The following is a 13,846-nucleotide window of genomic DNA, read 5'->3' as shown; positions in this document are numbered from 1 at the left end:
TGTACGTCAAACGCGCCCTACGTCATGTAAAGAGAAAAGACGGACAACAGTGACTCAATAACATTCCGCAGAAGAACATAATGGTTTAGTTGGTTCTTTCCTTCGACTTCACACCCACAGTCCCTGTTTTGTTTAAGTTCTAGGAATGGACACACACCCCCTTTCCATTGTGAGGAGTTCTCCAAACAGTTTACGGTAGTTAACCTGCCCACAATATTTTTGTTTTTATAGGGGCCTCATCTTTATCTTAGTTTAGTGCCTCGCAAAGTCTTAATCCGGCGCTGACTGGAAGCCCTATATGATGTTGCTATTATCCCAACATGTACACGTGAACAAGTATTTCTAAACCCCAGGAACTACCTGATAAAGATCTGTATATTTTGTTACTGTGTTGAGGTGTTAAATGTAGGGTTGCCAGGTGGCTTCTCCAAAAATACTGGACACAATGGTGAAAGGTGCGACGCGCTCGACACACACACCCTTCTCACCTCTCTCCGCTCCAAGCTGTTTCCTCCTCTCCTTAGCCCCACCTTCAAGTTCCTAACACTTCCTCCTGATTGGCTGCATTAGCCAGCAGCAGTTAATCAGGATGTAGGAAGCTGCCAGCCCCCTAGAAACTGCCCTGCTCTCTCCCTGCTCAGGGGAAGTCCAACGGCCCCCCAAGCCGGTCAGGTCACTATGTCCAGAGAGGTAATACCAGACACATACATGTCCAATGTTACCTCTAATTTGTTACTGGACAGAGTGTCCAAATACTGGACAGTCCGGTACAATACTAAACACCTATCAACCTAGTTAAATGAGCCCCCAAGCTACAATCTTAGTACAGTGCAGTGCAGCGAGTCTCTATGCTGCAGTCATTGCTCAGTGTAATATTTTGCACACAGATGACCCATTGCAATGCAGTGTTTGGATTGAGGAATGCATCACGTAAATCCAGACACTTATAGATGGATCAATTGAAATCCCATATATTTCTTCTTTAGGTCCAGAAACATCAGAGCTGAATGACATTTAGCTTATATATGTTACTACACCATTAGGCTATCAGACCTACCTTCAGTACTGATGTTGAAGTAGAATTTCTCCAAACCATATAAAATTGCTATTGAGACGTTGGCCTGATCCTTTGGCCCTACGCATTAAGTATCAAAATTACCGCAGATTGCACATTTTATGGAACAGGGATTAAAATGTAATGATTAGTGTGGTGAACTCCCCATATACCAAATGGCATCGGGTGGCTGTGCTTTAAAGATTTAAAGAAAATGTGACATATACATGTACGCAAATATAATATACATTTTAGTAAATCATGTCACGTACAAAATACTCTGTGTTTGGCAAAAAAAAAACACAAAAGCCCTGTTTATTCTGTAAAACTGTATCTTGCACAAAAGAAAGCAACTTAAAACAAAAAAAAAATAAGTGTTTTTGTTGGGTCAGGCACTTTAAACAGTTTACATTCTTCTGAAATAAGATTCTTCAACCCAATTAATTTTTGTTCTGTCCCAAGACTAACATTGTCATGGATGAGAAGCAAAGTTCAGGCCTCCGGGATTGATGTCGCCCCGCACACTGTTACAACGCTGACTGTTGATTTATAGCAGTTCTTTTCTGGATTGTGTTCACATTCTTCAATACAAGGATGGGTTCGGTAATAGTGTTTGAGTTGCGGCCCACAGTTACACGCTATTAAATGGGATTTGCATCTTTGCTACGGGAACAGCAAAACACTGGCAGGGTTTCTAAGAGTTTTGACGCCGATTGAACTGTACGTTTGCCCTTGTCGTGTTTACTGTGTGTGTTTAATATCTCATGCTTATTTAACCAAGTAGAATTGCCATATTGGCAGCTGGGCAAAGGTCATTATCATCACCCTGAGTGACCCTGGTGCATTGCAAACCACGTGCACTAGATTTAAAGAAGTTACTTAAAGATATCTGGTCTTGCCCATTCCAAATACATTTTTATTTTTTTTAAATCTGATGCTCCAACGCTCCAACTTCCAATGTATTTTTTTTTTTAAAGAACAGGACATAGGCAAGAGGCAGGATCAGGGCCACCGACAAGGCGGTAGAGTCAGGACACGTGTCCCACAGCCTGGCAGCTACTGGGGGTAGAAAGGCCCGCAGGAGCTGGGGAGAGCCAGAGTACCAGAGGCCTGAGACCACCAGCAAGGTAAGTGTGTATGTGAAGGGGGGGGGGGAGGGAGAGGTTATTGTATTGTGTGGTGTGTGGTAGCTGTATTTATTTGGTGTGGGGATTTTTTTGGGGGGAGGGGGGCTAGGAGGGAGGGGGGGATGAGTATGAGGAGGATGGGATTGAGTGAGAGTGGGGTAATTAAGTGATAGTGATGGGGTAGGGTGAGAGCATAGAGGCGGTGGGTTTCGTACCTACCGGGTTTTACCACCTTTAGGACAGGATAAGTGTCCCTACTTCAGTTGCACAATTTATAGATAGGACCGTTATCAGCAGCTTTTGTCCTTAGATCATTATCAGATTATCACTGTTCATTTTATTTAATATAATTTATTGTTTCGTCTTCCTGTTTATCTGTTGCTCGTGTCCTTGCTGGTTCACATCGTGTTTATCCACACGTGGAACTGATGTATTTATCCTATTTAAAAATTAGTAAAAAATTCATTTTGACGGATTCTTGTCATACCTTTTTCTTTTGAGTGCTGGGAACAGCCTCTGTTTTTGAGTAATTGTGTTTGTCTTTTTTCTAGTTACTAATAAACTTTGTAAATTGCCAGCTCTTAAAAAAAAAAAAAAAAAAAAAATGAGGGAAAAAATAATACATAGGGGAATGGAATTTTGGATATGTGAGATGTATTATAAGTCGCATACATAAGATTGAAGCAGGGGGTCTCCGGAGGTACAGACCTCCAAAGGGGGCGACGGTATTGTTTCATGCGGGCCAATAGGAAGCTGAACCTGATGACGTCACGGCTTCCTATTGGCCCGCAGGGTGCGGGAGCTTAGAAACTCCGCCATTACGTTAGCCGAGCGGTGCGTCTACCGGCACGCACTACAGAGGTCTGTATCTCCGCCAGCAGGGGGTCTCTGGAGTTGAAATTAATGGGGTTTAGCTCCAAAAGTCCCACTGCTTCAATCCTATGCTAAAAAAAAAAATGTTCAAAAAAATTCAAATCGCCCTCTATAATGCGCTCTTTAAAAACACTGCAGCGGACAATAGGTCTGTGACTGGATTCAATGTTTATTTATTTATTTATAAAATATTTTACCAGGAAGTAATACATTGAGAGTTACCTCTCGTTTTCCAGTATGTCCTGGGCACAGAGTTAAGACAAATAATACATGGTTACAAATACAGTTACATAAATGAACAGGGTATACATTATATACAAGACATTGCATGCACAGTTAAAGATAATATATATTATGGGCGTATGAAACAGTTACAGACCAGATTAAAGTGTGAGACATCCTTAGATTTGAAAGAACTTAAACTGGTGGTGGATGTGAGAGTCTCTGGTAGGTTGTTCCAGTTTTGGGGTGCACGGTAAGAGAAGGAGGAATGGCCGGATACTTTGTTGGGCCTTGGGACCATGAACAGTCTTTGGAGTCTGATCTCAGGTGATAAGTGCTGCATGTGGTAGAGGTGAGGAGCTTGTTCAGATAGCTGGGTAGCTTGCCCATAAAGAATTTAAAGGCAAGACAGGATATGGCGACCATACTGGGGCCTCAAAGAATCTAACCAACAATCACTGGGTTTTTAGAACGCTGAATTAAAGCCGTGCCGATAACCTGCTCCTAGCTCCAGCGTTTCCTTATCAGCTCTGCCAGGAAATGCCTCTCAACGCATATTGTAAGTTAACACACATCGTATGTTCAGGGAGGTTTTTTCTTCTTCTTTCTTTTTTTTTTAGAATCAACATTTTTCAGTTTAGTGAAAAAGACAATTTGTGCTAACCTACAAAACCCTCTCCCGCTCCCCACTCACCTCTCCTTCCCTCCCTCCCTCCCTCTCTCCCACATTCAATTTAATTCCCTGCTGGGTTCCCTGGGTGCAAAGGGATTACATCGTTTATTACATTTCATGCAAAATCAGGAGATCTATTCCTAAAAAAAGAAAGAAAAAAAACCCCTGAAAGATTGTATTCTTCATCATATAGTAGCCAAAAATGGATAAAACTGTAACGCAGCATTCCCGCCGGGAGTCCTCCAGGTCGGAATCGCGCCATTTTCTAGCTCTGGATATGCCTCGAGTTCCGAAAATAGCGACTGGTTTATTTGTCTGTGTTTTCTTCGCCCTTTTAGGGAAATCAAAATGGCCGCCAAATCTTGTGGGTGCAGGGGGATGATGTTGCAGCTTCCCTTTGTCCATGAGGTAACACCGGTAACTAAACCAGTATGTACCTCAGACACCAGGGAGTAACTGGAGATAAGAATAGCCTGGTTTGAGTTCTGTTAAAAAAAAAAAAAAAAACATTTTTCAGGATTTCTACTTTAATAAAAAGTTGTCAGTGGAAACATCTGAATATATTCCTTCCAGTGCCCCGTTGCAATAGTTTAGTAGCATTATTTGTAGTATTTAGTATTTTTTTTCTCAGATAACTTTCTACTAAAGGAGACATTCCCAACACGTGGTGCGTGAGGTGAGGTGTCTCTAAGGGGTTCGCTCCCAGAAATTTGTAATGGCAGCTCTCAGGCAGTGTATAGTGAGTTCCTGAGCCCTGGTGGGGACTGCGCACTTATTAATTGCCATAAACTGCACCTTAGTGTGGAGGGGTACAGCAGCCACTTACAGCAGGAGCTTCTAAAGTCGCTACCCACAATGCTTTGCATCCACAGCAGCAGGGCATTGTGGGACGTGGTTTTGTAAGCTCCCGCAGTAAATGACCGCTATCCCATCCATAATGAGGGGCAGTTTGGGGCCTTATTAAGCATTTTCCCCCAATGAGCTCAGGAAACTATACTGCCTGGGATCAGTGGGGTCACACTGTTTTTTTTTTTTAGCAATAGCCTGATGAGTTTGACAATAAGATGTATTAATTAGGAGATCACAGAACAAATATTTTCTAGCAGGGGGTGTACAATGTAAAAAAGCTTGGGAACCGCCACATTAAAGGTACACTATGACTTGTGGATTTCTACGGTTGACCCCAGGTTTTGCAAACATTAAAAGTTAATTTCACCGGCAACCGACAGGGTCCCTAGCACTAGGAAGACCGCCAGACCTATTAATGCAACAAATGGGGTTTTAAACAGCATTTCCACCCCCTCCCCCCCCCCAATAACAAAGTGATTGAAGTGGTCCGTAGAGCCATTCCCCAAATTAAATGTGAAGGTTCCTATGCCCATTATAAAGTGCACCTTTGAGTATTCAGTGAAAACCTAACTTAGGTGACCATATTTGTCCAGGCAAAAACCGGTACAAATGTCACACATGCGCAAAGAGCTTTTGCTCACCCAGCATGCGCGACCAACACGTGCCGGCTGCTTGTGCGCATGCGTGATTGACACTTGCCAATTGGCATGAGCAGTGAGCAAGTGCCGATCGTGCACGCACAAGAGCAGTAGGCAAGTGCCGATCGTGCATGCGTGGTCGGCAAGCGCTCTTCGTGCATGCGCAGTCGGCGCTCGGTAGGTGGACCAAAAAAACGGGACAGCACCCGAAAAAGTCGGGACAGAGCCCTAAAAAATGGGACTGTCCCAGCTAAACCGGTAGATCTGGTCACCTTAAACCTAACTCCATGTCATCATGAGATTCTGATGCACTTTTCTAAGCCCAGTCCAGTGCCTTATGGACCCATATTTCTGTGAAAAATCAAAACTATCCAACCACGACTATATAGCAGAAAATATAGATTGCCAATATTGCATATACATGAATTGCTATATTTAAAATTTCAAAGAAAAAAATTGATATTGAAGTTGCAGCACACTCCTGAAGAAGCAGGGAAGAGCCGCGAAACGCAGGAAAGAGCCGCGAAACATGGGAGTCGTGAAATGTGGAGAAGCGCACAAAATGCGAGGAAGACCCGCGGAATGCTGGGAAGACCCGCGGAATGCTGGGAAGACCCGCGGAATGCTGGGAAGACCCACGGAATGCTGGGAAGACCCGCGGAATGCTGGGAAGACCCGCGGAATGCTGGGAAGACCCACGGAACGCATAGAGCTGTGTGCAGGAAGGCTCTCACAACTGCAGTGCAGTCTGGTAAATTCCCAGGGCGTGACATTATCCAGCGGTGATACTGCCGCTTGTAGAGGGCAATGGCGCCCGGAGGCAGTCGATGCATATCAGGACAGCAGCTTCCTACACCGGCCAAGGAGACCATGAGAGTGAAGGACCCCACTTCATGTGCTTTTTACCAGGCACTACCTTTGAGTGTGTATGTATTGAGTTTTGTTTTATTTCGGATTGCAATAATACACCACAGTATTGTGTCTAGTGTTACCAGGTGTCCAGTATTGAACCGTACTGCCCTGTATTTGGACACTCTGTCCAGTGACAAATTAGTGACCTGACCGGCTTGGGGGGCTGCGAGATCTCCTTGAGCACTGAAAGAGCAGGGCTGCTGCTAGGGGGCAGGAAAGCTTCCTCCATCCTGATTGGCTGCATTACCCAGCAGTAGCCAATCAGGAGGTGGTGTCAGGAGCCTGTGGGTGGGGCCAAGGAGAGGAGGAAACAGCATGGAGCGGACAGAGATGAGAGGGGTGTGTGTATGTATCTTGAGCGCATCGCACCTTTCACCGTTGTGCCCAGTATGTGTCTGTGCACTCTTCCACCTTTTTTAGGAGTTCTCTTCGTTATTTAAGAGATTTTGAGAACACTGCTCACAAAGAAGCATCAAAGATCTGCATAAGAACTCTATATGGACTGTGACTGGCCTCATGCTATAGAGATATTTGACTCATAAGCGCATTTAGTTAATTTAAATTTTATTTATATATTCTACAAAAGAAAAAAAAATTGCCCGCATAGAAAACATCAGTTTTAAAGATGAAAAGCCGATGGTGGATATTTTATCTTAGGTAGTATAAAATGAACTTTCAATTATGCTTTAACTGATGGAGATTAGTAGTGTAGCAAAACCAGTACACAACTAGACATTTTTAGAATCCACTTCTGCTGCCTAAAATTGACTCCTCTTTGTACACTATCGCAGGAAAAGGAAATTCTCAAAAAGCCTTTGTTCAAACTATGAACTCAACCCAAAATAGTTTATGGTTCCTGAGTTCCTGGCTATTTCAGTGTCCCCTGGTAAACTTTGCATGTTTTACTGTTGATTAGACTTCACAAACATGTGTTGGGTCTAGGAGATCCTGTGTTGCACATTCAGGATAGAAAGATATGGATTTTGCTCTCCTTTAAAATGGCCGAACGCTGCCCTGCTCAGCAGCTAGCAACGTTTTATTTCCTTGGTAAATGAATCAGTTTCACATGGCTAGAAATCTGTACTTCCTTTCAGGCAGGAAACAGGAAGTGAGTGCAAAAGTGAGATTTGGGTCTCTGCTTTTTGGAACAATAAAAAACTCATTTGGGGAGGAAACGGACTTGCGTCAAACGGAAATTCACATTTTTGGAAGGGATGAGAGAATGACCTTTAGTTTGAATTCCTAAAAGAATAAAGTCCTCATAATGGATTTGGTATGCGATGGTGCCTGTTGCTTACATAAATATAGTTTCAAATGATGAGCACAGTTTTTACTAGAACCGCAGAAATTAGTCACTTGGAGTTAAATGAGATGTTTTGGGAAATATTGGCAAGTTTTATTTGGTGGAAGATTTCACAGGTGACTGATTGGGTGGTTGTCTTCTGTGTACATGCGCCATTTTGCTTTCTCTGGGCGTCAGAATGCACGTTTGGTGGAATTAACGGGATGTGTGGCACAACTTTCAGCACTTAGCCCATAACTCACTCCCGCTCAACCCAGTGTAATAGTTACCCAGGCCAGTCTTCCTCCAGATTTTACTCTTTTATATCACAGTTATTAAATGAGTAACAAACTGGAACACAAAACCAGGTCTAGATCACTATGAGTTAGATGGCAGACATGACTTAATCACTTTGCGGACAAGAGGAGCATGCAAAGCGTTGCAAAGCTTCAGTGCTTGAAAGAGAAGTGAGAGAATCGCAGAAATCAGTCATTAGAGTTCACTATCCCTGTGTTTAAGTCTGGGTAGCAGAGACCTAGAGATGGACTGGCAGCTAGGATGTCCAACTAACTGTGCCACTGAGCTAAACATTGAAGGTTAAGTGGGACAAAGAAAATGAAATTAGTTCTAAAACAGATGGATTTTATGAAATGCCACTGATGCCCAAACTACACAAAGTATGCGCTTCATTGTTAGAGAGAAGTGTGTACATTTTGTGGCTGCCATTTTCTTAACGCATGGATTGTACAAGTGCTGCCTGCAGCAATATCTGTTTGCTGATGTGGGGTGTAAATTCTTTAAAATGTTACAATGTCACCACCAGGATTTCCTGTCTGATGATGCAGAAATGTGTTCTGTTGTCAGCAATGGTTTTCCTGCCTGGATCCTCCACCTCTGACCTTCTAAACCAAAGACATTGATGTTCGTAACAAAGGCATCCAACTATCAATCTGAAAAACAAAGTCTGGAAATCACATCGCGAGAAAAGAAAAGATGGTAGGAGTCGCCAATTATGGTACAAGAACGTTGTAGTAAGGTGATTTTTGTACGCAGGAATCTAGAATGAAGCACACAAGAAAAAAATGCTGATTTTTGGGATTCCTTCTTGGTTGAATATGTTTCCCTGTGAGTGATGTCACAAAGGAAAGAATAACATTTATAATTTAGTAGAAAATATATTTAAAAAAAAAACAAAGCAGTCGCTTTCTCTGCAGTAACCCAACATATATACAGCCAGTGAATTGTATGTTCCCATTGTCCATTTGTTTATAGTCTATAGCTTCTATATGAGGGATGTAGGTGACATGTTGTCCATTCTGTCACTTACTTTGTGTTCATCTTGCCGTTACATCAATACCATCAGTATACGAAAATAGTTTCCAAAACACTTTACACATGAAATATATTGTAATAGTTTTGAAAAAAAGGGGATGTTCCCAGCACTCAATGTAAATATAACGAGAAAACACTGGAATATGCCAAAATATATCAATTGTATTGAGATAGATATACACAGTATACAATCTGTAGGATGCTGCAACTATCCTTACATAGAGAAACACTGAATAATCCTATCAATGTGTCCACACAGGGTTACACTGCTATAGCCAGTAATCTAATCAATAGCTGTTTAATGCTCTGGTTTTTTGCCGTTAGGCAGTTTATTGTCACTTCTTTCCCTCTTGTTTTTCCCTTCCTTCCCATCACGCCATTTTGGCACGTGTTTGTACACATAGATTCCCCTCACGATAGTTGAAGCATTCTCCAGATTGTACACTGTGTATATCTATCTCAATACAATTGATATATTTTGACATATTCCAGGGTTTTCTTGTTATATTCACATTGAGTGCTAGGAACATCCCATTTTTTACACTATATTTTGGGAGGGCTAAGGGTCCCTCCTATTGTTCACGTGCACCAGACATTATAGACTTTAAATTTTATCCTTGGGAGTGCTGTCTGCAACACCGTACTTTTTCACACAGTGATACAGATCAGATGAAAATGTCCTAAATGACAAAGCGTTCCTTCACCATTTTAACACTTCTAATTTAATGAGCGATTTTCACTCCGATGCCTCTTCCTCTGCAACTTTTCATCTTAAGTCACCTCAATATTCTTTGGTTGCACATTGAGAGCTGCCTAAGACAGAACCTCCCTTTCTTTAAGACATTATGCCTTGGCGGAAAAGAGGGACTCCTTTCTTCTGTGGGGCTCACCCTTGCACGATACGCACAAACACCCCACGCTCAACACATGTCCACCCCCTTCCCCAACTCAACAACTGGGCCACAGGTAAAGAATTTAGTCTTGAAAACCCGTTGATGGGTCTGTACCTTACAGCCCATTCAAGTCAATTGGTTCCAAGGTGTCATGCCAGAATACTGCTAGTACATAGTTGGTCCTCTACATTTACCAATAAGCATTGTGTGCGGTCTGGCAGAATGGCATTTGTAGTGTAGTGTTACGTGTACATTGATAACATCCCAACCACTACTTTCCATCAGAACTACACTGGCAACTTAGAGATGTCCTACTTACTTCCATCCTAACTACTGGTAATGGAGTACCAAACGGTGGAACGGAGCACAGCCTCAACAGGACAGGAACAAACAGGAGTGAAAAGGATCATGACAGGGTAACTCCCATGAAAATATGTTTTTACCCATTTTTACCTGTTTATGCTTATGTGAGCTGAATAAATAATATTTTTAAATAATATTTTATGCCATACAGACACCATTTGGACACCTTTTTTCATCGTATTCTGCACACTATTAGGATTTGCCAGATCCACTGAGAGGGCTTCATACAAAGTAACAGGCATTAGAATTATGATTGTTACCCCCCTCATATATATTTCCTTAAATTTGCACATTTGAGAGTCATATATTGTGGTGGGTACCACTAGGCGTGAATTCTACCAAGCATTTAATACCTGGAATGTTTATGTGGATTATTGAAGGCATTTCCGGAGATTATTGATCTAATACTAGGAATACTCCATACAGTCCATAGACTGATTGAGCACCATTTCATCCCGGAACTGTACTAGTAATGGAGAACATGGGACAGTTGCAGCTGCAGTTAGGGGTCACCTTGAGATATCCATGACTACTGATGAGAAGATAGCACCACCTGGGGTTGGCACAGTGATGACAATGGCCAGCTAACTATGTGTCACTGCTCACAGTACTCGTCAAACGTAGCTCTGTCCATTTTGACAAGAGATCTGTGTACAACAGCAGAGAAACTAAAATAGGATGCAATAAAATGGTACAACCAAAAGAATCATAGAGAAGCCATCTCCAAACCTGGTACATTTTGATGTCCTAGGAAGCTTCACTCGGGAGTCTCCACGTTTCCTTAAAATGCCAGACAGTCCCACGATACGGGAGACAGACGTTCACTCTAGTTTTAATTAAAAAGGATGACATATGCATGGACTTTCATTTGAGCCCACTGTGAGATTTATATAGTGAAGTGCTCCGTACCTAAAATAGCCAAGTTGAAGGTTCTACTGCAATAAAAACCCGGATTTGCTTAAAATGGCAAGAAACAAAAAAAAAGTGTGAATCCCCGAATCAGAAAACAAAATAAAAGTACAAAGCTCTTTGATACCTGACACTATTCCCTTACAAGGAAGCTGGACAGGATGTCCCAGAGGTAACGGGTCCTGCAGACGCTACCCTACACTACTGCCTTTGAAAAAAGAAAAATGTTACACTAGCAGATGGCGGGAAATGGATGTGTTTGGCATAGGAGATATTTTTAACCCCTTCATTGCCAACTCTTGCGTGATGGCGTGATGTAGCAGCGGTTCTCAACTCCATTCCTCAAGACCCCTCCCAACAGGTGAGGTTTTCCAGATTTCCCAGCTTCAGCAGAGGTGGCTCAATCAGTGGCTCTGATTGAGCCACCTGTGCTGAAGCAGGGATATCCTTAAAACCTGACCTGTTGGGGGGGAGTCTTGAGGACTGGAGTTGACAACCCCAGGATCGTAAGATGAGAATGGCTCCATGGATCTTACAATTCATTATATTAGAGAGTTGACATCTTCACGCGTTCCTTCGAGACGTGTCTTACATCTAATAACCCCGAAAACTGGTGGTGAACTCCATGATGATTCCATCATACCCATTGCAAAGTGAAAGTTGTTGAAATCACATATCCAAGTAAAGTAGAAACATCTGCAATAGTTTGAGACCGAGACATTTTTCCTCCGCACAATTTTGAACCCTCCTTTCTGCCAAGTGGATCTCTCACTTATACACATACGGACATACTGATGATCACACATTACACACACGCAATAATTCTCCGGTACACATGCCCTGAACACAGATGTGACTGTAAATGTGTATGTTAGATACAATGATATTCACAGATCTGCACATACGCTTAAATGGGAGCGGTGTTCCGTGTAAAGAAAATTATCCGGAAGGGTTAATTTAAAGCACCAGTCCCACTTTGCAACATTATAATTATAATAATAATAATTATTATTATTGTATTTGTATGCGTTGGAGTCGCAATACGGAGAAAGCACGCCACTATGGTCGCAGATTATGCACCATTTGTAATGGTTGTTTCACAAATCAGAACAATTGTTTCACAGATTTGCCAATTTCGACCAAAAAAAAGGTTAACTGTGAAATGTGTATTAATGACAGGCTTTTCTCTATTATCTGCTGCTTTTATCAGGGGCTAATTAGGCATTTATAGCTAAGGGAGGACAGAATTCAGCAGCCCTGCAGCCGATGTGGTGATAAGGGCTCATTTCTAAAGCAATGTAACTGAGCCCGGAATGAAGGTTTCCATGTCTGGGGCCTGGGCGCATTAAGCGCCGTTAGCCTATTTAGTGCGCCGTTAGCCTATTTAGTGCGCCGTTAGCCTATTTAGTGCGACGTTAGCCTATTTAGTGCGCTGTTAGCCTATTTAGTGCGACGTTAGCCTATTTAGTGCGCCGTTAGCCAATTTAGTGCGACGTTAGCTTATTTAGTGTGACGTTAGCCTATTTAGTGCGACGTTAGCCTATTTAGTGCGCTGTTAGCTTATTTAGTGCGACGTTAGCCTATTTAGTGTGACGTTAGCCTATTTAGTGCGCCGTTAGCCTATTTAGTGCGCCGTTAGCCTATTTAGTGCGACGTTAGCCTATTTAGTGTGACGTTAGCCTATTTAGTGCGCTGTTAGCTTATTTAGTGCGACGTTAGCCTATTTAGTGCGACGTTAGCCTATTTAGTGCGACGTTAGCCTATTTAGTGCTACGTTAGCCTATTTAGTGCGCCGTTAGCCTATTTAGTGCGCCGTTAGCCTATTTAGTGCGCTGTTAGCTTATTTAGTGTGACGTTAGCCTATTTAGTGCGCCGTTAGCCTATTTAGTGCGCCGTTAGCCTATTTAGTGCGACGTTAGCCTATTTAGTGCTACGTTAGCCTATTTAGTGCGCCGTTAGCCTATTTAGTGCGCCGTTAGCCTATTTAGTGCGACGTTAGCCTATTTAGTGCGACGTTAGCCTATTTAGTGCGCCGTTAGCCTATTTAGTGCGCCGTTAGCCTATTTAGTGCGCCGTTAGCCTATTTAGTGCGACGTTAGCCTATTTAGTGCGACGTTAGCCCAAGGTGTCGCCGAGTGATCATAACTCGGTATTCACTAAAGTAATTAACACGATGTTCGCAGGATTTACTCCCATAAGTAAACACGCTGTTATGTTTAACAGCCTTTATTATAAACGAGGAGCGGACAACTCCAGTCCTTAAGGGCCACCGACAGATCAGGTTTTCAGTATATCCCTGCTTCAGCACAGGTGGCTCAATCAGTGGCTCCTTCAATGACTGAGCACCTGTGCTGAAGCAGGGATATCCTTAAAACCGGACCCGGTGGTGGCCCTTGAGGACTGGAGTTGGCCGCTCCTGTTCAAAATGATCTGCAATTGAAATCATTAAAGTGTAATTTATTTTAATCTCCTATTCACCAAGCCCTGGGGTTTGGTTGTAATCTGTGTTGCCAGATATCTCCCCACAGAGTATAAAGCAGGGGGGCTCAACTCCAGTCCTCAAACCCCCAACAGGTCAGATGTTCAGGTTATCCCTGCTTCAGCATAGTTGGTTCAATCGGTCCCTGCTTCAGCACAGGTGGCTCCATCAGTCCTTGCTTCAGCACAGGTGGCTCAATCAGAGGCTCAGTCTTCCACTGAGCCTCTGATTGAGCCACCT

Source organism: Ascaphus truei, chromosome 21 (genome assembly GCF_040206685.1).
Source record: "Ascaphus truei isolate aAscTru1 chromosome 21, aAscTru1.hap1, whole genome shotgun sequence".
Lineage (NCBI taxonomy): Eukaryota > Metazoa > Chordata > Amphibia > Anura > Ascaphidae > Ascaphus > Ascaphus truei.
The sequence above is the reverse complement of the archived record's forward strand: the minus strand, read 5'-3'. Positions refer to the sequence as shown.